The sequence below is a fragment of the Carcharodon carcharias genome, chromosome 34 (genome assembly GCF_017639515.1).
Source record: "Carcharodon carcharias isolate sCarCar2 chromosome 34, sCarCar2.pri, whole genome shotgun sequence".
Taxonomy (NCBI): Eukaryota; Metazoa; Chordata; class Chondrichthyes; order Lamniformes; family Lamnidae; genus Carcharodon; species Carcharodon carcharias.
Window position 1 is genome coordinate 21504661 of NC_054500.1, and position 25115 is coordinate 21529775.

The 25115-nt window shown below is 41.0% G+C and overlaps 1 protein-coding gene and 1 long non-coding RNA gene across 8 annotated transcripts in view; one reads left to right on the forward strand and one right to left on the reverse strand.

The window, feature by feature from the left end:
* sipa1l3 (signal-induced proliferation-associated 1 like 3) overlaps positions 1–25115 on the reverse strand; it is a 203414-nt gene that overhangs the window by 98430 nt on the left and 79869 nt on the right. The gene's annotated exons all lie outside the window — the stretch shown is intronic.
* On the forward strand, positions 2221–23882 carry LOC121272550. Its single transcript, XR_005941889.1, has 3 exons — positions 2221–2319; positions 20854–20988; positions 23795–23882. It is a non-coding gene; the product is annotated as an uncharacterized LOC121272550 (long non-coding RNA).

A 25115-nucleotide genomic window follows, 5' to 3' on the forward strand; every position in this document is an offset into this window, starting at 1 on the left:
TCAGTTCTGATGAAAGGTCATCTCGACCTGAAACATTAACTTTGCTTCTCTCCACATTTGCCACCTGACCTGATCGATATTTCCAGCTCTGTTTTTATTTCTGATTTCCAGCATCCACAGTAATTTGCTTTTGTGTTAAGGTCCAGCACCAATATTGCAAGTAACATGTGTACTAGTTCATCACTCCTGTGTTACCTTATTTAACGATTAGGTATTTTCTCTGAGTATTATTAGGAAGCCCAAAGACTGCAAAGGGCTGCAGTACCTTTACAGTGCAGAAGGAGGCCATTCAGCCCATCGAGTCTGTACTGGCTCTCAAAGAGCATTCCACCTATTCCTACTCCCTTGCCTTATCCCTGTAACCTCACACATTCTCTCCTTTCAGGTAGAAATCCAATTCCCTTTTGAATACCCTCAATCAAATCTGCCTCCATCACCCTTTCAGGGTGTTTGTTCCAGACTCCAACCATCCTCTGGGTGAAGAAAATTTTTCCCTTACGTTTATAGTGGAACAACCACCAACTGAAGTCTACACAGTAGGGTCCAAGCCTTTCTCTCTGTAAAAGGATCCTGAATGAAGCATGTTAGGAAAAATTCAATTCAGTTTCTCTTGGGCAAAAACCGAAGTCCAAAACAGCCAAGGTCATTAGGACAGTAAGTGTGGGAATTGCAATGCTGCACTTGGTGCTGTCAATTGAAATATCATCAAGCATGAAACCAATGCTGTAACTGAATCAGATAGAATTTGATAGCATCAGTGAAGAACGTTCAATCCCAATAAAGCTGACAAAAGCCAGCATAGGAATACAAAATCCAATATATACATAATGCAATTACTAAAAGTGTGCAAACAGAGCCACAGGAGCTTCAGAGAGCCAGAAATTAAACGCATCAGTAAATATCAAGATACCATGTGCAGTTCCAGAGCATACGTACACTGTAGGAATACCCTGTTTCATTACAGAAAGCAGCACACTTTTCCCCACTGAAGACTTTTCAAATTGATTATAATTCCAGTGATAATCAAGAGCATCCATCCTCTGTGCCACATGGAACATAATTACCATGAATCCTGATGTATTAATTGCATCTGCAACTATTACACTGTCCAGAATAAATAATTGTGTAGATGCCCTGGTTCACACAGGCAATTGGATCATATGGGAGTAAAACATAGGCTTAAGATGCAAACCATAGCCTGGACCTTGTGGTAAATGGGAGTGGAGTGACAGAGCAGATACTATACAACAGTGATTCATTACCAAGTTTTGTATCAATACAATGAGATCTAAAATAAGATGTTGGCTTTATGCATGGATGACAGCAGATATTGGTCATCATTTGAATATAATAATCTATTGCTTTTATATTAATCGATGCAGCGTAGAACACACATGGGCACCAAAAAGAGAGACAACAGGATAACACACTATACTACCCTAAATTGAATGCAATACTTACACCATACACATAACCCCAATTAAAAAAAAAATTTAAAAATGTGAGCCAGGGGACACGTTGGGGATCTTGGGATACAAAGTTTAACTAACATACATACCAAGCATAATTTATCTGTCACTTCATAGACTTTTTAACAATACAGAAACTGGTCTTTCAGCCCAAATGATCCATGCCAGTATTTTTTGCTCCACTGGAGCCTCCACCCATCAGTTCATCTAACTATCAATATTATATTATACCCAGGAATTTCCTCAGGGGTCATTGTAACTTAGGCAGAAACTCTGTTTATGCAGTTTATGTAGGATTTTGGTCAATCTTCTGCTGAAGTTGTGGTTGATTCAGAAAACCCCAATAAAAGTTTTCTCCAGATTTAAATGGTGTACTATTGTAAGCCACGTAACTATCAGAAAAGGGTAAGTTCTTTCACAGGCCATTCCACCTGGGAATACTGCAGTGAAAATTGACTGAAAAGTTTACATATCACAAATGCAAGTTTCTTCTTGCTGTTTCTAACAAGGATGTGAACCACCCAGCCACATAATTGCCTTATTGTTAGGCACTGATTTTGGTAATCCTGCTTTCCCACAACTATTAGGCAACGACGGGTGCTGACAGATCTCTGGCGATCGGAGGTGGTGCAGTGTATAGTTATCTTTCTGGTACAGGCCAGTGCAGACCTGCTTTCAAAGTTGGACAATGTGAGTCAGTGGACTTCATCAGTTCACGTTCGAAGGAGCAGACAATGTGTCGTGCCAATGCTCAACTATTTCGACGGGAATAAAATTCAACGGCTTTTGTCTTTTTGTTGAAGTTAAAACTGTAACCCAATTCACTGAGATGGCAGCTTTACAAGCTCTGGTAAGGCTTCTAAAATATTCCTTCATTATAATAGAAAAGGCAGTGTAGATTGCGACTAGCATTTATTCCACTTGGCCAACTTTCTCCTCCCATAGGTGCCTCAAACTTGGGTACAGTTCCACAGACCTTCTACCCTCTTGGTAGCTCAATATATTGGCTCTGCTATATGTGTGAGCCCAGCAGTGTACACTAAAATAGTCCAGCACAGAAAATCAGCCCATCAAGTCCGTGTTGGATTTTTCTAAGAGTATTCTAGTTAGTCACATTTCCCCATATCCATGCAAGTTTTTCTGCTGCAAGTATTTGCCCAATTCCCTTTAGAAAGCTACCATTGATACCGGATCCACCATCCGATCCATTATCTGGTTATTCAACCACAGAGGTCATCATAGTTGAGACTAATGTTGTTGACAATGACTAACGACACACATGCACACTCCAGCAGGAAAGCAATCTGGAACAGGAATTCCGGTTAAGATTTTGCTTCTAGGACACGGGCCAATTGGGGATTTATTTTTGCAGCCCAGTCTCCAGAGAATAACTTACCAGCCATCAGTCCTACACTGTGTCACACTTGTGGACAAAACAACCATTCCTACAGCTATAATTAACTAAGTTAAACTTTGATTGTCCTTTTATTGTATGAGTACACCAGGAATCTCAGTTCACCCTGCAGTTGTTGGCTGCCATGGAGCAAGGTCACAGAGAACCGCAACTGCTCCTGCTGACTGATCTGCCAAAGAAAAAACGACTATGCTGCACACACACACACACCTGTGGGTCCCATGAGAAACGTGTCTTTGATGGCATGACACCAAACTTCCTACCCTCGCATATGTCCGATATGTGGATGTTATATTTAAATCTGCAGCTGCATTAATAATTTGTTTACATGTCTTAATGGGCTCCATCATGTGGTGGCATAGTGGTATTGTCATTGGACGAATATTCCAGAGACCCAGGGTAATGCTAATTCGAATCCCACCATGGCAGATGGTGAAATTTGAATTCAATAAAAATCTGGAATTAAAAGTCTGACTGTTGTAAAAACCCACCTGGTTCACTAATGCCCTTTAGGGCAGGTAATCTGCCGTCCTTACCTGGTCTGGCCTACATATGACTCCAGACCCTCAGCAATATTGCTGAGGGTCTGGAGTCTTAACAGCCTGCTGAATAAGGACAATAAGGGATGGGCAATAAATACTGGCCTAGCTAACAACGCCCACATCCCATGAACGAATAAAAAAAATTCACCTTTGAAATGCAGCAGTAAAATGAAATCCCTTTCTTTGATGTACTAGTTGAGAAATCTAGCAGGGGTTCTCTACCGTGTCTACCACAAGCCTACCTTCAATGGTCAATATACACGTTGGGAGTCTTATAGTTTTACACGCTATAAGAATGGTCTCATCAGCAACCTTGTAAGTAGGGCCCAAGCCATTTGCTCACTCTGCAAGTTTGATGCTGAAATAGGGGCATCAAAGGCATCCCGCAGGATAATGGCTAGTCTGATCAGATGATTTCACACTGTATATCACGCAAACTCATGAACGGGCTTAAGGCCGTCACTTTCAGCCCTGAAAACTTCTCAGACTACCTCAGATTACCCTGGGAGGGTAAGGTATCTCAAAAATTTGAGCAACAGGTGAAGCTAGCTGCTTCTGGCTGCTACCATGCAGTGGTATTCACCACTAATAGGATGCTGCTGGCAAACTAGAAAGATATTCTGCCTATCACACAAACAAGTAATGTGATATATGAATTTCAGTGCCAGTGTGATGCTAGGTATGTATGCCATACGTCCCAAAGACTGGCAGATCGTATCAAACAGTATATTTCAGCTGCTGTTCACAATGGGCAAGGTACAGACTGCATCCAACCAGCCTGTGCTTGCAAAACTCAAAACAGTGTCCAACATTAGATGTGATTCCGCAATTGGACAACATTTGCTAAACAATCCTCTGCGTGCACAGAATTACGCTGACAACCAATTTAAGATTGTCAGTTGGGCTCAGTGTGGCATATCTGCATGCACTGGAAGCTACATATATTAATAGACAGGGCCCAGTTCTTTGCAGACAGAAAGAACATGTACACACATTGCGCTTGCTTCAGCTAAACAAAATAAGTGACTCATTCCTCAGGGCAATGTCTTGACCAATCAGGGTCAAGCTGCCTGGTTTAAATTTCAAACAATGCTTGGCAGTTAACTGTCAGTAACCATCACTGTTGCATTCTCCATTGCAACACCTCTACCAGAGTCCACTTGCCACATTGCCACCAATCAGCACTCTCTTCACGTATTGTATTAATTGTTCTTTTTCTCTTCTATTGGTATTCTTGCAAATGATGAGTGCAAGACAAAAAGCTTTGACATGTCTTTTTTCAGCAGTACTTATGTTATCCAGCAATTGTGTGTTGACAACATATTTATGGGTGATTTTTCAACATTTGATGTGCTGCAAAGAAAATATATAATGGAACTCATCGCTAACAGAAAACCCCATAGTATTAAGCTGGCAGGGCCTGTATCACATGTTGGAATAATGATAGATGAACAGTGCAGTCAATTCTGCTCAGTGGTTTCTTTATCGATTAACCACCTTAGCCCTATTGTAATGCAAAATTAACATTAGACCAAACCAGAATTCTGAAGAGCAGTCACATTACCCATTATTTACAGTTACTACACTGCCTGCCTATTACACTACCATTGAAAAAGCAGTCAGCTCGGTATGCACTCCTGCAGTGCATCAGAGTGAAGGTCAATCCTGCCACTGACCATTGCCTACATACATGGATAATGATAAGGGGAAAGAGCTCTCCATTCTCTCATCCAGGAACAATGAAACAAGTATCACCCCTACTTGTTGCCCTGCTTGAAACTTCCTGAAAGAAAAAGGTGATGTACATTGCCAGGCTTTCTTCAAAGACAAATCCTCCACACATGCTGGCTAGATTAATTTTCTTAATTCTGGAAAAGCCCCAGAGGATTGGAGAACAGTCAATGTAACACTCTTATTCAAAAAGGGAGGGAGACAAAAAAAACAGGTAACTATAGACCAGTTAGCTTAACATCGTTCATTGGGAAAATGTTGGGAGTCGATTTTAAAGGATGTAATAGCAGAGCCTTTAGAAATACATAATCTAATCAAGCAGAGTCAACACGGCTTCATGAAGGAGAAATCATGCTTAACAAATTTATTAGAATTCTTTGAGGTAACAAGCGGGATAGATAATGGGGAACCAGTAGATGTAATATATTTGGATTTCCAAAAGACGTTCAATAAAGTACTGCACATAAGGCTACTTAATAAGATAAGAGCCCATGATGTTGGGAGTAGTATATTAAAATGAATAGGGGATTGGCTCACTAGCAGAGGGCAGAGAGTTGGGATAAGGGGGAATTTGAGATGGCAACCTGTAAGTAGTGGAGTGCCACAGGGATTAGCGCGGGGGCCTCAATTATTTACAATATATGTTAATGGACTTGGATGAAGGAAGTGAATGTACTATCGCCAAGTTTGCGGATGACACAAAAGTCGGTGAGAAGGCAAGTGGTGAGGATGACACAAGGAATCATATTACAGAGGGATATAGACAGGTTAAGCGAGTGGCAAAAACTTGGCAGATGGAATATAATGTGAGAAAATGTGAGGTTATGCACTTTGGTAGAAAGAATAGAAGAGTTGAATATTATTTAAATGGAGAAAGACTGCAGAAGGCTGCAGCACAGAGGGATTTGGGAGTCCTTGTGCATGAATCCCAAAAAGCTAACATACAAGTTCAACAGGTAATAGGGAAGGCAAATAGAATGTTGGCCTTTATTCCAAAGGAATGGAGTGTAAAAATAGGGAAGTCTTGCTAAAACCATACAATGCACTAGTTAGACCACACCTAGAATACTGTGAACAATTTTGGTCCTCTTATCTAAGGAAAGATATACTGGCATTGGAGGCAGTCCAGAGAAGGTTCACTAGGTTGATCCCGGGTATGGAGGGATTTTCTTATGAGAAGAGGTTGAGTAGGTTGGGCCTGTACTCATTGGAGTTTAGAAGAAAGAGAGGCAACCTTATTGCAACAAAGATTTTTAGGGGGCTTGACAGGTTAGATGCTGAGAGGTTGTTTCTCCTTGTGGGAGAATCTAGGACCAGAGGCCATAATATCTCAGAGTAAGGGAGCGCCCATTTAAAACAAAGAGGAGGAATTTCTTCTCTCAGGGGGTAGTCAATCTGTGGAATTCTTTACGCAGAGAGGCTGGGTCGTTAAGTATATTCAAGGCTGAGATAGACTGATTTTTAATCAGTAAGGGAATCAAGGGTTATGAGGAAAAGGAAAGTGGAGTTGAGGATTACCAGATCAGCCATGATCTCATTGAGTGATGGAGCAGACTTGATGGGCCGAATGGCCTACTTCTGCTCCTACGTCTTATGGTCTTATGGAGACAGCTAGCAGGAAGCATGGTATGTGGATGATGCATAATGAAAGATTGAAAACTAACTAGGCCATTCATCTCTTTCTACTCTTCATTCAACATCCTCCATATCCGGCTAAGGGCTAACCCAGCAGTATTCAGAGTGAGGGTTGAGGTTCTGGATGGGAAGAGTTGGGCATGGACTTAACAACTGGATAGATCCCAAAAGTTAAAATCGACAAAGTTGCCAAGTTGAAAACTGCAGCACTTATTAAGTGTGTAAACATATTTCTATGGAACATCTTTGCAGATATTACTAAATCTCTTCAAAGGATTTCGGATAGCAAAAGAAGAGTCACAAAACAGGTACTAGAACCACATATAGAACAGCTAAGTTTAAGCCAGAGGTGTGGCAAACAATAGAGACAACACTCAATTAGTTATTCTGCAAGTCACTGTTTTGAGGCAGATTGAACTAGGATCATGAGTGGACAACCGTTCTGCTTGTCAAAGTAGTTTTATTCAAGACACGAGAGGCCAACATCCTTCTGGCACCCACTCAGCTGATGAACAACTACTTCTGTTGGAATCTTGGACGTGGCCCAAGAACTGCTTGATCAGATTGCTAGATTCTGCAGGAGCGATTGCTAAACATGGCTTATATCTCTCCAGCTCAATAAGCTGGTACCAGAGTAGAGAGAAAGCAGTAGTGCAATCTTTGGTGACAAGTACTTGAGTTTGTAGACACTGAGTTCTAGAGGAGGATAAAAAAATTAGTTCATGCAGAATTAAATTAAAATTCAAATTTGGAACAACCAGCGGAGCACTGAGGTTTAGATTCCAAACTTCCTTTGTGAAAAAGTTACAAGCAGTTGCTTTTCTAATAAACCAGATTCAAGATTATGGCAGACTTAAATTAGTAGCCCCAGTAGCTGATGGTGCAAGGACTAGGGGGACACAGATTCACAATTTTGGGCAATAGATGTGGGGGAATGTGCAGAAGAACTTTTTTTCATGCAGCGAGTGGTAATGACCTAAAACTTGCTGCCCACAAAGGTAATGGCAGTGAGAACAACCAATGATTTCAAAAGGAAATTGGATGAGCACTTGAAGATAAACTTGCAGGGCTCTGGAGATCAAGTGGAGCTGACTGGAGAGTTTTGCAGGGAGCCAGCATGGACTTGATGGGCCAAATGGCTTCCTTCTGTGCCGTATATGATTCTAAAATCATCAAAATTGCCACAAGCTGAACAGAGGGGGAGCTGGGTTTCAGCCAGAAGATAATGCAAGTATTCAAAATCAAAGTCAGACGTAGGTGACAAGACAGGTGACTGATTTTTTGGGATGAGTCCCATTGAACAATTTCTTCCACTCATTGGTTATAGACACTGTCTATATCTTATTAAAAAAAATCACCAAGCAAGTTGCTAGAAAACAATTACACCTCACAAAGGTAAGGCACAAAGTAAAGAACAGTATCCCTCATTGGATAAAAGAAAACTGCTACTCTGAGGGATATAGGCCACTGATCCAAATGGGAGCTTGATACTGTGGACCAGTTACTGTACACTTCCCCAGAATATGATCCAGGCTTGGCTCAATTCCTGTGGTGTGCTGGAATGTTGAATTAAAATGGTGGTCTTATTTCAGTTGGCCGCATCAGATATATTCCCACTTCTCTAAATAAAGCTCCTGTTAATGTGCCTTCAAAGCCAAGGGAAATGTACACCCTGCAAAACATTGAATATACTTGAGAAGTGTGAGCAACACTGAATATAAAACAGTCACTCAACTAGACTCTTGCAATTCACACAGATGTATCCAGTATGTTTGTACAAAGAATGCTGAATACAGAATTTCACAGCAATTCCCAGGTGATTATTTTTGTTCATAAACCTGTAATAATGTCACAAATCATTGATACCGTTGTGTGAACATCGCACATTAAAGACATGGAGTCGTTAGCTCAAGTAGGTACCAATAACATGCAATTGAAACTGTATATACTTAAGTTTTGTTTTGTAATGTTGCATCTGAATCTCACAACTGATTGAATTTCATTTGTGCTGAATTTGCATTGTTCACAATGCAGAACAGACTGTGCAGCACTGGAACTACACAAACTCGAGACACTGCTTCAAAAGTTACAGGTGCCAGTTGTCAGAGCTGAGCAATGCAAGTGCCCCCAAAGAAAGCCATTTAGTTTTGCAACAGTGTTTTGCTGTCAGACACAACCTGGGAGCCCACCACACATGGAGGATTTCAGGCCGACTGACATGAGCTCATTTATTTCGATTATGCCCCAAAGAAATTATACTGTGATGTGAAAAGGTCATCAGGATTCAGGAAGAATCACCCTCTATTCTGTATTCTGGCATGCCTAGTGCACGCATACTCTAAACTAATCTGGTAGTGATGGGTGTGCTGACATGGCACAATCAAGCTTCAAGTTATCACATTGAGAAACTGGAAGCTTCAATTTCATGCATTGAGTCATTAAATTACTGCTATGCTATTTGTATCTGCCTGGAGAATTTCACAGCAACCAGCTAGAAATATTTCTTGGTAAAATGCTGTGCTGATATCACAAGTATTCGGACCACAGTGCAATCATCGCACACCAAGAACAGATAGTGCACTAACAACATCCACAACATGTCACTATAAAACAGACCACAAGATAATATGGATAAGGAAGTCTAATCAGTTCATCTCGATTTACCCACCCAGAGAGAGATCCTAAAGTCACCATTGTAACATTCAGGGTTTTTGCCTCTACGATTCTGTCTGGAAGCTCATTTCACATGTCGATCATTCTTTGTTTCAGATATCTATCCTAAAAAGTAACCATCTGTATTTCGAACCAGTGTTCTCTTGTTCTTTATAATGCACTTTATAGTGCTTTGAGACGTTTTATTGTGTTAATTGTGTGAAGTTGCTGCTGTTCTATTATTGCAATTTAATGTAATATTCCAGGTGATTTTTTTTCTCTATATACTCTCAATCTTCCATGATCTTGGCTCATTGCCAGGACTTCAACGTTTGCCTTGTTTCTTGACCAGAACTGGATGCAGATTCAAAGTCTGGTCGAACTAAAGCACAATATAAATTGATCGTGACCTCCTTCCACTGCTTTAGCTATCCAAAACCAGATTTCACAAACTGCATAAAATAGGAATTGCGCATATTATAAAACAATAACCAATTCCAAGGAAGGAATCCAAGGCAAAATCTAATTTTGGGGTTTAAGTATACCGTATCTTCCAGAAAGCGCCTGAAAATGGACTGCTGCTGGATAATGCTTTCAGTGCAATTTTAACAAGGCTAATCAGTTCATAACAGCTACACTCTACGCAGGGTCACAAACTACATGCTAACCCATTCAAAATACTTTCATAGTTGGATTTGCTGTACTTTGGGCTGTGGGAAAGTAATGGTTTGTCATGACCTTCTGCTAAAACTGGCTCCTTTACTTCAGCGGCAGAATTACAGACAGATGGGAATGTAAGCCTATGATTCTGCCGTCAGGATAAAGGAGCCAGTGTTAACAATGCAAACAAGAGCAGATGACGAAGAAACGCCACTCTCCCATAACCCAAACTGCTTTCTCATCAAATATTTTTGGTTCAATTTGATGCCCATTTCATATTTCATTCCAGTAGTTACTCCAGTTGCATACAACACTGGCGTCAACATGAGGGGGAAAAAGAACATTGCACCAAAACCAATAAACTTTACTGGTTGGGATATTTCTACTACTTCACCTTAAGCGTTACCAAACTCTCAAACTGGTTTCTCCAAGCACAACCCAAGTGTGAGAGAGAAATAAGAAAAATCTAAAAAAGTTAAAAAGCTAGTTCAAATGGAAATAGCATAAAAATCTCAAATGCTTTAAGTCAGTTTTTTTCTTTTTCTGCATTACATTTTATCTCTACAGTTTAAGCACAGCAAAATGTCTCAATTCCATAAGCATCTTGCGTACACTCAACAGGCTTTGATTACCACTCAGAGCTTTAATGTCAGATCGCAAAGTAATAGTTCTCAAAAAGGAAAGTTGTACAAAAATTAGCAACCTGAACTGTTTCAAAACGCCAAAGAGCAGGATCTCATTCCCAGTCGGGGCTCTAGGACTTCTCCGTGCTATTAGTATATCTCATCGTTATTAATATTTATTACACATATACCCAACAGCCTAAATCAAAAGACAATTTCAGTGCTTAATATCAATGGACCTGTATTTAATTGTTAGGAAATAACTGCCCGCAGCCAACCGAGGGGGACACATTTTTCCAGTGACTGGCGCCAGTCATGGTTCATTGAATGGATATTGTGCCCCTGGTCTAAGCTTTACAGTCCCAATAACTCAGGATTTGCACATAAACAGACAATCACTGGCACCAGTGGACAAATTCAGGCCATGATACTCAACGGTAATAACAGCTTGAATAGCAGGGCACCGTGTAATCACAAAGACAAGTTGTGAGATAAAAAGGCTTCAATCATGTGAAGTGGAGATTACAAGCACTCTCTCTGCCTCAAAGATCAGAAGCTTTTGCTTCAGTTGGTTAGGAATGTGCTACAGCCTCTCAACACTTAACTCTCTGAATACTGGAGCAAGAATTGGACAAAAAGAAAACAAATCTACAATGCAACATCTCAAATTAATTTGTACAACTAGTTTGATTGGTTAATCCACTTAGAGATGCACAGCGTCCGAAGGGCCAAGGAAATCGCTCTTTTAGCTCAACTTGCTTAATTAAATATCCCTCATGCAGAAACAAACTGGGATAATAAGCTGCCACTATTTCATCCGACATCCAATGGACAATTTTTTTTTTTAACCACCTTGTAACGTACAGTGCAAAAATTTAACACAAATTCATTCAAAAAGACTTGAGGCTGGAAAAATCAAAGTTTGTTAGTGAATTATCTGATCACAGCTGTTACACTGCACTGGCCTCAGAACCCTGGGCTTGGCGGAGGGGATGGGTGTGGGTCTGAGAGAACCAAAATCAGGCAGAATTTCCAGCTTAATGTGCACGAATAAGAGAACAGGATTAAGCATGGCTATTATGCCCTGTCTTGCTGTTTCAGCGCCTACATGACAATGGCTCTTTGGGCGACATACCAGATGGCTCCCACCAGCTATGGCCCAGTGCAAACCATTTTCTTTTTGATAATTCAATAACAGGACGTGGACACCATTGGCAAGGCCAGCATTCATTCTCATGCCCAATTTCCCTCGAGAAGGTGGCGCTGAGAGCGCTTGTGAGAGGACAGTCAAAGAGTCAACTGGATTGCTGTGGTCTGGAGTCACATATGGGCCCAGAGCTGATAAAAATGGCAGGTTTCCTTCCCTAAAGGACATTGGTGAACCAGATGGGTTTGTATCACAATCTGACAGCTTCACGGTCACCATAACTGATACCAATTTTTTTTTTTTAAATTCCAGGTTTATTTAATTGAATTTAAATTCCTCAGCTGTCCTGCCGGGATTTAATTTTCTTGCCTCCAAATTAGTCCAAGCCACCAGGTTACAGTCCATTAACATAACCACTGTGCCACAGTAACTTTTCAGAATGAAAACTGGATTAAAACAAATACCCATTTTAAAACAGTTTTTTTTTAAACCGGTAATATTTTTCTTACTTTCGCTTTTATAGCCACATTCCAAGTACAGCAATTATAATCTGTCAAGCATGGGGGCATATGGGAAATGTTTGCAAGAGCTAGTACCCTGATACCCTTGATCACCTGCCACATTGAAAGGGTGTGGGTAGGGGAGACCGGTGTCCCACAGCTGCCAGCTCTCACTTATGACTCCAAGTAGCTAGTTGTGCATACCAACGGTCATACCCTGGGACCACGACTAGGCAGCCAAACAAAACTAAGTGAGGGGCCCGTCAATTTTAGTCACTGTGGGGATGTCACGCCTTCTAATGTACATTAAATCTGGGAATAACAGAAGATCCTGACAAGTTAGTTTGATAATGGCTCAGAAGGTGGAGACCAGCAAGGTGTGTGACACACGCAAGGGTACAGTCATGACGCCTCATGGTAAAGTAACGCAGCCAGTCACCTGTGAAGAGTCTGGGGCCTCACACAGGATGAGTGCCATGGCTGGTCATGGAAAGTCATAGTTGAAGAATAAGAAATACAGAAAAGTTTGTGCCCCTGCAGCCAATTCTGTTGTAGTGACGGAGATGGAGAAGCCCTTGCCCAATGAAGTAACCAACAAATTTATGAATAAATTAATCTAAACTCATAAAAAAGGTAAACTTCTGAGCCTGTTACACTCAACAGAAGAGGATGCTTCTTGACAATAGAAACATGGAATGTAAGGACTTTATATCAGGCAAGAAAGCTTGATAACTGCAAGCAGGTAAGGGATGGATATTGTTTTGACTTACTGGGACTTACAGAATTAAGATGGTTAGAATCCGGTCAAATTGAAAAGGAATCATGCGCTTCATGTCTTGGGAGGTGAGAAACATTGGAACCTAGTCACCAAAAAAAAGGTATGCAACCATTTAGATTTTGACATGTTGAAGGATCAGAACATCAGAAGCATCCACTCCAAGTAAAAAAGAAATATCAATGTCTCAAGATTGAGAAATCAGAACAAAGAGGTCTCAGAACAAGAAATAGAAAGCAAATGGAAAAGCTGGAAAGTGAGTTTTCAATATGCTGCAAAGGAAATATTACCAAAACGGAAAAAGTAAGTGACAAGGAATGGATGACAGATGAGATACTTACAATGATGAAAGAAAGGGGAAAGAAAAGAAACACACCCAGGTATGATGAAATTGAAAAGAAAAGAAAGAATGCATGCAGGAAGGCTAAAGAGAAATGACATAATGAGATGTGATGAAGCTGGAAAGAAATCACAAAATAAGAGTTATGCACCAGAAGGTGAAACCTTTGACAGATAGAAAGGGATAACAACAAATAATGGGTGCATAAAAGACTAAGATGGTAAAATATTGTTTGAAAGGGATGCAGTAGCAAAATGATAGACAGGTCTGGAATGCACTGCCTGGAAGTGTGTTGGAGGCAGGTTCAATCAAAGCATTCAAGGAAGCATGAGATGATTTTTTTAAAATAGAAACAATGTGCAGGGTTAAGGGAAAAAGGCAGGAGAATGGCACCAAGTCATAATGTTAATTTGGAGAGCCAGTGCAGAGATGATGAACTAAATAGCCTCCTGCTGCGATTCTATGATATATGATGATCCAAAGTGAGGGAGTCCTCAAGATGTAGACGCAAATGAAGGACCAAACATTATGATGCCAGAGGTAAAGAATGCTTTGAAATGGAGGATTACAGGAAAAGCTCCAGGCATAGATGAAGTAACAACAGAACATCTAAAAGTCCCTGGAGAGACAGAAGTGATAACAGAAATTTATGATCAAATATTACCAAAGGATACATTCCAAGTGACTGGACACATTCATTATTCGTTAAGTTACCTAAGAAACCTAAAGCAATGGAGTAGAATCACTTAAGAATAAGTTCGATGAGTCATCTCATTAAAGTGATCTTGAAAATCATAATAGAAAGAAATAACACATTTGAAGCAGAAATTGGTGAAATGTAGTCTGGGTTTAGACTGAAGCAGGAACAAGGGAGAATACTTAACCAAAGAAAAATCTTCGCTAAACATCGAAAAGTGAAGAACATTTACATATGCTTCATGGATTATGAAAAAGCGACTGATTGTTTTTAAATCACCAAATGTTAATAGACATGTTGATGAAATGTGACATTGACAGTAAATTTATCCAGAGCCTATATTAGGACCAAATAGCGCACGTCAGGCTAGATGATGAACAATCTGGCATGTTTCAAGTGAAGAGAGGAGTGCGACACAGCTGTGTAATGAAGCCAAAATAATGCAAATCCATACACAGAACAAATATTCAGAGAATTAGATGTACTTCCAGAGATAAAAATTGGAGACAGGAACATAAACTTAAGATGCATTGACAACACCACGCTACTTGCGGAATCAGGAGAGGCCCAACAAAATACTGTAGATCAAGTAAAATCTAGAAGCTTAGAGTATGGATTGAGTATGAATACCAGAAAGACAAAAACAATGATAGTTAGAAGAAATACATTAGAAGAAATTAGAGTGAAGTTTGAAGTGGATGATGTCACACTGGGATAAGTAGATAAGTTTGTCTATTTAGGACTAATGATAATAGATTACAGTATGGCAGATGTGATGCAAAAGTTAGGATCGAGATAGCCAGATGTAATTTTGTGAAGACGAAGGATGTGTTAGCAACAAGAAAACTCAAGCTTGTAACAAGGGAAAAATTCCTAAGATGCTACATTTTAACCACTTTCCTGTCTGCCTCAGAAACCTGGCCAATAAATAAAAATCTGTGGAAGAAAGTAGAGGCCTTTGAAATGTGGATGCTAAGACAAGCTAAAAATTCTACATGCTTCTTGGACAACATTTGCTAAATAATCCTCAGTGTGCTAAGGATTACACTGACAACCAATTTAAGATTGTCAGTGGGGCTCAGTGTGGCACATTTGCATGCACTGGAAGCTACATATATAGTACCACACGGGGCCCTTTTCTTTGCAGACAAAGAACATGTACACACATTGCACATGTTTCAGCTATACAAAATAAGGTGACAGCCATTTGCTGACTCATTCCTCAGGGAAATGGCTTGACCAATCAGGGTCAAGTTGCCTGGTTTAAATTTCAAACAATACTTGGCAGTTAACCGCCAGTCACCATCAACTGGTGCATTCTTCATGGCAATGCCGCAACCAGAGTCCACTTACAAACCAATCAGCACTCTCCTCTCATACGGTATAAATATGTTGTTTCCCCGACATTGGTATTTTCTTGCGAATTGTCCTGGTGAGCGCAAGACAAAAAGCTTTGACAAAAGTGTCTCTTTTTTTCAAGTAATACTCAAATAAAGGGGTGTTTGAAATTGCAAGAGTGAAAAAGAACTCTAAAAAGGTGGTATCCAGAAAAGAAAATGTCAATATTTCAGCCATTTGATCTGAGCTGAAAAGCTACAGAGGTCTATTCCAGAGGGCAAAGTGGTGGGCAGCAGATACAGGCATTGACCTAGTTGGATGACAGACGTCAGAGTGATTGCAGATGAGCTACAGTGGATGTTTGAGGATGGTGTAAGGCAGACGAGTGTGACATACCATGACAGCAGATCTCCTGCCAGGAGTAGCTACAAGCAGCAGCAGTAGCTCATGAGGCAGGTCCATGATAGGTAAAAATCACTGACTCCACGACAATCAATAAAAGGCAAGTATTCACTGGAAGTACTGAAATGGTGGAGCACATTAGGACTAGCTCACTCTCTGATAGGAATAAGATGGGGGTTCTCAAGTCTACCACTTCAGTTACACCATCATGGAGAATGGGTTAAAAATGAGATGCCCAAAGGGAGGGAAGAAACCATCCTTTCAAAAGAGACTGCAAACCCAATTAACAACTTGGAAACTTTTGATCAGCTGAGGGACAGACTTTCCCACATAGATCAAAAATAAATCAGCTGCTTTGGGAATTGCCCCAGAGGCATGAGTCAGTTTGAACAGCAGTAGACAAACCTCACTTGCTGCATAACTTCATATCAGGATTAATATTTCTGCCAAGCACTTCCCAACATCAACCATATCAAAGGATTGGGGAGCAGAACTCTCATCAGTGCTTTAAGACTATAGTTAAATTGCAAAAACTTCCAATCAACAGCACTTTGTGATCCAATATTCTTCTATCTAGAAAATAGCGATCTGCACTTTCAGCACTAACATGCTTGGATACAGCACCTTTGTAGCCAGTGAACATTAGAGGTGTCGAGAGCACAGACAAGAGCATCAACCCTCGAAAAACATTTAAAACTGTGCTCTGCTTCAATTTGTACAATGCTCAGGAGGTCCAACAGGACCCTCGAGCACTCCAGTTATACTGTAGGCTGCGTCAAGTTGACCTCCTCCAGGATTCGGTATTCCAGAAGCTTTAAAATTGCTGCCCACTGGAGTCGATTGACTCCAGTTACACTGCTGGTGGCAATGAATGGGCAGTGGCTGTGTAACTTCCTCCAAAGGTCAAAACAAGATGCTGGCCTTAAAATTTCTGGTTTATTCACTCATTGCCATCCAGATAAAAAGGAAGAAAAGAATCTTGTATCATCATATTCCCATGGTGGCCCAAAGCCTTCAACAATGAATGAATTATGTTTTAAGTACAGTTACTAACTTCCGGTTGGCAAATACTTCAGCCAAATTGACACAAGACACCCAAACAGAAAAGAAGGACCAGGCCATCTGTTGGCAGTACTGGATGAGCCACGAGTATTGGACGGGGTACCAGAGAATTGCCTGCTCCTCCTCAAACAGTGTCCAGGGATATTGCGCTTTCATTTCAACAGGCAGACTGCACCTCAGTTTATCTGAAAGATGGGCCCACCGTTAGCACTCCAGGAAACACAAACAAGAACTAGCAGCTTCCAAATAAGAAAACCTGAAATGTAACCGGATTCTTGCTGTTAAACCTTTTTTACATACCTTTGATACATTATAGGAAATTAACGAGAGTTTACAATACAGGCCAGTTGAGCAAACTGCTCAAAGCTGGTATTCATGCTCCACACAAGCCTCATCCCACCTGTCCCATCCCATCAGCATACCCGATTATTCTTTGCTCCATGTGCTCATCTATCTTCTATTTAAATGTATTTAGGCTTTTGGCCTCAACTACTCCTTATTCTACATTCTCGCCACTCTTATCCTTTCAGCATTTATTGCCATCCTAATTGCCCTCGAGGTGGTGTAGGCTTCTTGAACAGCTGCAGTCCATGTGGTGTTAGGGAGGGAGCTCCAGGTTTGGACCCTGTGACACAGTGAAGGAACATTAATATATTTCCAAGTCAAAATGGGCTGTGGTTTGGCAGGAAACTTGCAGGTGGTGTACCTATTTGCCTGCAGCTCTTGTCTTCTAGGTGGTAGAGTTTGTGGGTTTGGAACGTATTGGTGAAGGAGCCTTGGCAAGTTGCTGCAGTGCATCTTGTAGATGGTACACAGCTGCCGCCACTGTGCAGCAGTAGTGGAGGGATTGAATGTTTAAGGTGGTGAATAGGGTGCCGATCAAGCGGGCTGCATCATCCTGGATGATGTCAAGCTTGAGTGTTATCGGAGCTGCACTCATCCAGGCAAGTGGAGAGTATTCCATCACACTCCTGACTTGTGCCTTGTAGATGGTGGACAGGCTTTGGTGAATTACTCACTGCAGAATTCCTAGCCAGTGACCTGCTCTTGTAGCCACAGTATTAATGTGGCCGGTCCAGTTCAGTTTCTAGTCAATGGTAACCTTCAGGATGTTGATGGTGGGGGATTCAGCAATTGTAATACTGTTGAATATCAAGGGGGGATGATTAGATTCTCCTTTTTGGGGATGGTCATTGACTTGTGTGGCGCGAATGCTACTTATCACTTACGAAAGCCTGAATGCTCTCTAGGTCTTGCAACACGCAGGCATGCTTCAGTTCAAGTTGCTGTGAATGGTACTGAACATTGTGCAGACAGCATCCTCACTTCTGACCTTTTGATGAGTAAGATCGATCTCTATATCATATATAACCTCTTCTTTCTTAACAGAGTGTGCATTATCACAAAACTTAAAGGAATTCTATTTTTACAAATTTCTGCAGTTCTGTAAGAATTCAAGTTACATATCTGTATATGAAACTGAGGAGCTATCTACCTTATGGTTTCTGGCCTACAGCAATTATTTTGAGATTGCTCAGTTGGACAGGGTGCATGGTCAATGCATACATAAATATAGTGTATTATAACAATCCTTCTCTTTTCATTTAGTTTGCTGAAGGCTTGTTTATGGTTTTCACTGCAAGCAAATCCAGTGACTGGTGGTCTTGTAACATGTGAATGGAAGACAGAGCTGCAGGCTCCTCAGCACCACGCTGTACCGCCAGTGCGCTGCTGCTCCTCCGTATTTAAAATGTCCCTCTGCTCCTTTCATTATTTTGTTATTTGCTTTCATCCAATTCCACTGCTTCCTCCACTTCCACTACCAATTGGTATAAAATGCAAAACAAGAGGACTTTTGAAAAGCAGCTGTTTAGTTTTGGTTAACTTCTGCAAATTGCGAATCTTCCACAAAAGGGCCATGTCAGCAAGATTGAGTGAATGTCCCCAATAATGTAAAAATGATAAATATAACTCCAAGATTTAGATCATTTAACTAAATCATTTAAGATTTAGATTTAAATAATTGCATGCCAACTGCCACCTACAATCTCACTGCACCTCACCATGCTCCAGGTACACAGGCAGACATGGGCAAGTCAGTGACAGGCAGCAAACACTCTACTATTCCAGCAGATTGAGAGAGATATATAATTCAGCTGCATGCTAGCCAAGTTTCAGGATCATTCTTTACAGTAAAATAATTCACACTGCTGTTAAAATAGTTTAACTGCTGCATGGGAATTCAACATACTGAATGCTCGAATGAACATTGAAAATTCATGATTTGATTTTAATAGTTAGCTACCTAACTATTCAATCTTTGTGTATCTTGAATTTTACCCCTGAATAACAGGAAGGATGAGCATAGCAGAGGCTCTGAAATTTGGGTATTAAAGGCAGAAAGCCTGAAAGGATACAGCATATCATGTTCAAGTACCACAGTACCACCTTTGTTCTAACACTGTTGCTGGCAAACGTGGTGCAAGGGAAAAAAAAAGAGACAGCATGAAGTTATATTTCAATAAAGGCAAAATACTGTGGATGCTGGAAACCTGAAACAAAAACAAAAAAATGCTGAAAAAACTCAGCAGGTCTGACAGCATCTGTGGAGAGAAAGACATAGTTAACATTTCGAGCCCGTATGAAGAAGAGTCATACAGACTCGAAACGTTAACTCTGTCTCTCTCCACAGATTATGTCAGATCTGCTGAGAATTTCCAGCATTTTTTGTTTGTTGTTGTTGAAGTTATATTTCAGTGGTTAAAGAGTGTAGACCCTGCCCTCATGTCAGCTGGTCACAGCAAGTAAAACATCTGTCCTTGAACTGCCTTGGTTCAGAGGCATTAAGACTTAAAAATAAGGAACAACAGTGGGTAGAAAACCGTGATATTAATCGTCCTATGTTATAATCCAGGTTTCAGATGTCTGTCTGCTTTATTGACTGCTGGCTGGCTAAATCAGAATTCTCTTGGTGGAAGCAGCAGTGCAGGCTGAAACGAGAGAGGAGATAATCTTAGTGAAAAGTCACTTTCACCCCAAGCATTAGAGCCAATTGGCACAGCTCCAAAGAAACAATTTTGCCTGCTCTTTTATGCTGATGATTACGTTTTATCTAATCCCTTAAGAGGTATATCTGGGATGAATGACCATCAGTTTAGCAATCCAAAACCTTCCACTTTCTCTTGACCTTGCAGTCAATTTGTTTTCCTTTTCTACAAAGTGCAGCGAATATTTAACAATAAAAACTAAGGTGCCCCTTGACAAATGACAGCTGGCAATGAAACAATACAAATTACTGATGGCCATAAGGCAACCACCGGCTCATCCTTCACCCAGCAGATCAACTCTAGCCAAATACCAAGCTACATCATGGGCAGAAGGTTCTAATACACTGTGGAAGACACCTAATGTTTCTAATAAACAGTGGCATGCCCAGGCCTGCATCATACTTAGCTGTAGGACCAGCAGTGTGAGCACTCTAGTACTGTGAAAAGTAGATGCAAACTGCTTAAAAAAAATGTAGGTTAATCATTGAATCAGTCACAGGTTTATAGAGGTACAGTTTGGGGATCAAAGGCAGATCTTAACCTGGCAAAGGTTCAAAAATGTTTTGAATGGCATAACCTGTCAAACATATTTTAGGTAAAAAAAATGTAAAGCACTGAACTGGTCTTGTTCAGTCACTTACATCACCTGGAATATTTTTAAGAACCCCCCCCACCCCCCGGCCCCCCGACTGGCTGAAATATTCAGGAATGTGGGCACATGTGTAAATGTCACCTATCCCTAAGCTTATGCTCCCATAAAGGGGCATAAGCGAGTGAATAATGATGCACTAATCCCAACCACTTTATAATCCCTTACAGATTGAAGAGGGCCTGGTGCTTGCTGATCAATCAGGACAGATAGACTCGAGGCCATGCTTGTTCAAGTTGAAGCAACTGAATCACTTCAGTTGGCTCAATGCCCAGGTGTTAAATCATGGATATGGAGAAAATCAGGTAGGACCTGTACTTAATCTGTATACAGCAACCCCTATTGAAAATTCACATGCATGGACAGGACAGGATTTGGTAGCGATGCCCCTGCAGTTGAATAAAGTTGATAAGCAAGGTTGATTATAGGCCAAGATGAGGTGCCTTAAGGTGCTCAGGGAATTGAGACAGACAGACAGAGATCCAACCTTCCCGTCATCTCATACCTGAACTGGTGCCTTTCCCGAGTACCTCTCCAATCTTCCTGTAGCATCTTGTCCAAAAGACCCATCTGTTGTTTCCTTAAGCCCCAACTTGTCTTCTTGACCCTATGCTATCTGATATTATTAATGCTTCCTTCTCCTCAGACAACTCAGGTTATCATCCACCCATTTGATAATTGTCAAATTCTCTTAGCCAACTTGCCATCTCCCAATAAATTTCAGGTCATCCAAAACTCTGCTGCCTGTATTCTAATCAGGACCAACTGGAGCTGTTGGGCCAGATAGAAACATCAAAAATCGGATCAAGAGTAGGCCATTGGAGCCTACCCCACCATTCAATATGATCACGGTTGATCTCCTCTCTCAACGCCATGCTCCCATTTTCTCATCCTTGAGGCCTTTAGAGTATAGAAATCTATTTCCTTCTTAACTATATTCAGTGACTTGGCCTCCACAAACTTCTGTGGTAGAGAATTCCATAGGTTCACTACCCTCTGAGTGAAAAAGTTACTCATCTCAGTCCTAAATGGTCTACCCTGTATCCTGAGACTCTGACCCCTTGTTCTAGATCCCCCAGCCAGAGGAAACATCGACCCTGCATCCAGTCTGTTCATCCCTGTCAGAATTTTATATGTTTCAATGAGATCCCCTCTCATTCTTCTAAACTCCAGTGAATACAGGCCTGGCCAACCCAATCTCTCCTCATACAACAATCCTGCCATCCCAGGAATGAGCCTGGTGAACCTTTCTTAGGTAAGGCTACCAAAACTGCACACAATACTCCAGGTGTGGTCTCACCAAGGCCCTGTACAGATGCAGCAAGAGGTCCTTGCTCCTGTACTCAAATCCTCTTGCAATGAATGCCAACATACCATGTGCCTTCTTAACTGTTTGCTGCCCCTGCATGCTTGCTTTCAGTGATTGGTGTACAAGGACGCCCAGGTCCCTTTGTACATCAACATTTCCCAATCTATCGCCATTTAAATAATACCCTTCCATTCTGTTTTTCCTACCAAGGTGGATAACTTCACTTATCCACATTATTCTGCATCTGCCATGTATTTGCCCACTCACTCAACCTGTCAAAATCATCCTGAAGCCTCTCAACATCCTTCTCACCGCTCACATTCCCACCAAGTTTTGTGTCATCAGCAAACTTGGAAATATTACATTTGGTTCCCTCATCCAAATCACTGATATATGTTGTGAATAACAAATGGCCTGTCCATTTGCTGTAAATACCATGCAAGTCTCACTCACCAATCACTCCATGGTTTACACTGGCTTCAAACACCCCAACGCCTCCAATTTAAAATTCTCAGTGTTTAAGTCCACGTGGTCTCACCTCTCCTCATCTTCACAACTTCCTTCAGCCCCAAACCCATCTGCTCTCAACAGCGTTTCTCAGTCTTCGATCTTTTATGCATCCTTCCCATTTATTCAACCTTTAGCAGCAGTGCTTTCAGCCACCTGCACCCTCACTGAGCCTCTCCACCTCGCCCCACCACTTTGACCAAATTTCTAATCACCCCTTCCACTATCTTTCTTCAGTATGGTTCCCACATTTGTGGATTACACTTCTGGGAACCTTTTCTATGCTAAAGGTGCTATTTAAATGCAAGTTGTTTTTGAAGATACAACAGTTCTCAGGCAACTCTTCACCCGATTTTCCCTCAACTCCTCTTTAGGAAATCAAATAGCTCCCACTTGGCACCATCACAGCCGAGACTGAACCGCTTGGCACCACAGCACTGTCACAGCCGGGACTGATGTTGCGTTCGAAACCAGTGACTCAAACCTTGCTCCATGCTTTAGCACCTGGGCACCAATGAACTTCAGCACTTCAAAATTCTAACTGCAGTCTTAATTTCCACATTTTGTTAACACATGCACACCAGTTAGATGCAGTAGATAGGTGTCTGAAAAGACTGTGTCCAAATGGTCAGTGAAATACAACAATAGTAGCTTACTTTGAATCTTGATAGACTTTAGCACCTGGGCACCAATGAACCAGAGTTTCAGCTGCCATGTGTAGCCCAGTGGTCAGCTATTAAGCATTTCCTCTCTTGGAGGAGCCAGATGTTCCAATATTAAATTTGTCCAGTTTTCCAGGAAACTATTAGAAACCCTCTATTTACCCACACACCCAAAAAACCTTCCACCAGACACCACAGTTTATAGCATTACTGAAGCTCTTAAGCACAACATCACAAAGCTTAAGAATGATGCAAACAAAATTATACCTGGAAACATTTTCATAATTTGGTTAAATTTCACACTATGCAGAATAACCAATGGTGGCTGTTTCAGGCACAATGCAATCTGAGGGGCGGCTACAAACCAGTTAAACTCTGCATTCAAAAGGGCTGTAACATCATCAAAACCACTTAATTGAATTGCGCCATACAAAGTCACAGTCATTTATTATATCCTGTATACAGGGGTATGGGCTTTAGCTTCAGCATACAGCAAAGAATGGGATCACTGAACTATGCATTTGATTTGTTTCTAAACCAGAAACAATATCAAGAAAATTGCAGTAATTCTTTTAAATACTTGCTCATAAAATAATGCAACTTACTTTCCTGACACCAAATGCTCTTCCACAGTACAGAAGGATCCAGCGCATCATACTGTGAAATAGCTCTTACTGTCATTAACGAAGAGCACGTGTCTTACAACTCAGGAGAAAAAAAGGGAAATGCAAGTGAATCACAGATGGAAAATTGGTGCATGTCAAATGATGAGAGGATTTCATTAAAAGTGGCAGACAGATACTGTACTCTTCCTGTGTGTCAGCATCCCCAGGGCATTGTGTATTCTCTCTTCTCCAGGCATTAGCAGTGAAGCTTTGCCAATACAACGCACAAGCAGATTACTGAAGAAAAATACCAGTTTTCCCCAATCTATGATAGACGAGTTTAATACATCACTTTCCAATATGTTTTCAAACCTCTTCCTCTACACCATAAACCCGACAAAAACCATATCACCTACTGTAATATTTAGTGTGGGATTTTAACTATGATTTTACCTTTTGATTTCTGTGATATTCCTTATTTTTAAAGCCAACATTAAGCACCCAAGTAGAGATGGTAGCAAACTTCACGACCTGTAGTCTATCTTAGTCCTCTTCAATCAGTTCCACCCCCACCCCATGTTTCTGCTACGCAACAGGTAAGCTCCCTGTTTATTAATGAGAGTCCACCTTTCCTGCCTTAAATTTATAATATCCTCCTGTCTCGAGGCTCAGTGACACAACACCTATTTGAGGAGCCTGCAAAACCTCCATGTAGATGGCATTCAAAACTGCATTATTGCCATAACACCCACCATACAGATGACGATTCCTTATTAAATTTGTTACGTATGCATTATTTAGGTCCACCACACTACCATGCCTTCAAGTAGCACCTCATAGGACTGATTGTCCCATTATTAAGCAATCTATCATACTGCTACTGCACATGTCTACCACTAGATGGAACTTGAGCTCCTGATCCCCATGACTCTACATACATTCGCTGATGTACTTGCAGGGAAGTTCACTTAATCCTGACTTTGTGTACACCACTGCCATAGATCAAATAACCATGCACCTACCCACACCAAATTCAAAGTAAAATAAAAGAACATAGTAAAATACATCAAAATAGCCCAGTTTAAAATGCATAAAAGCAAAATACTGCAGATGCTGCACATCTGAATTGAAAACAGAAATTGTTGAAAATATTCAGTCTAACAGGCAGCACACCTGTGGACATTTCAAGGTTTATAACCTTTGTTCTGCTGAAAGTCATGGACCTAGAGCGTTAACTGTTTCACTCTACACAGACGCTGCCTGACTGGCTCAGCATTTCCAGCTCTTGCTAATTTTATTACAGTTTAAAAAGTATTGAGTGGTCTCTGCAGTTAGAGAAAGATTCTAAA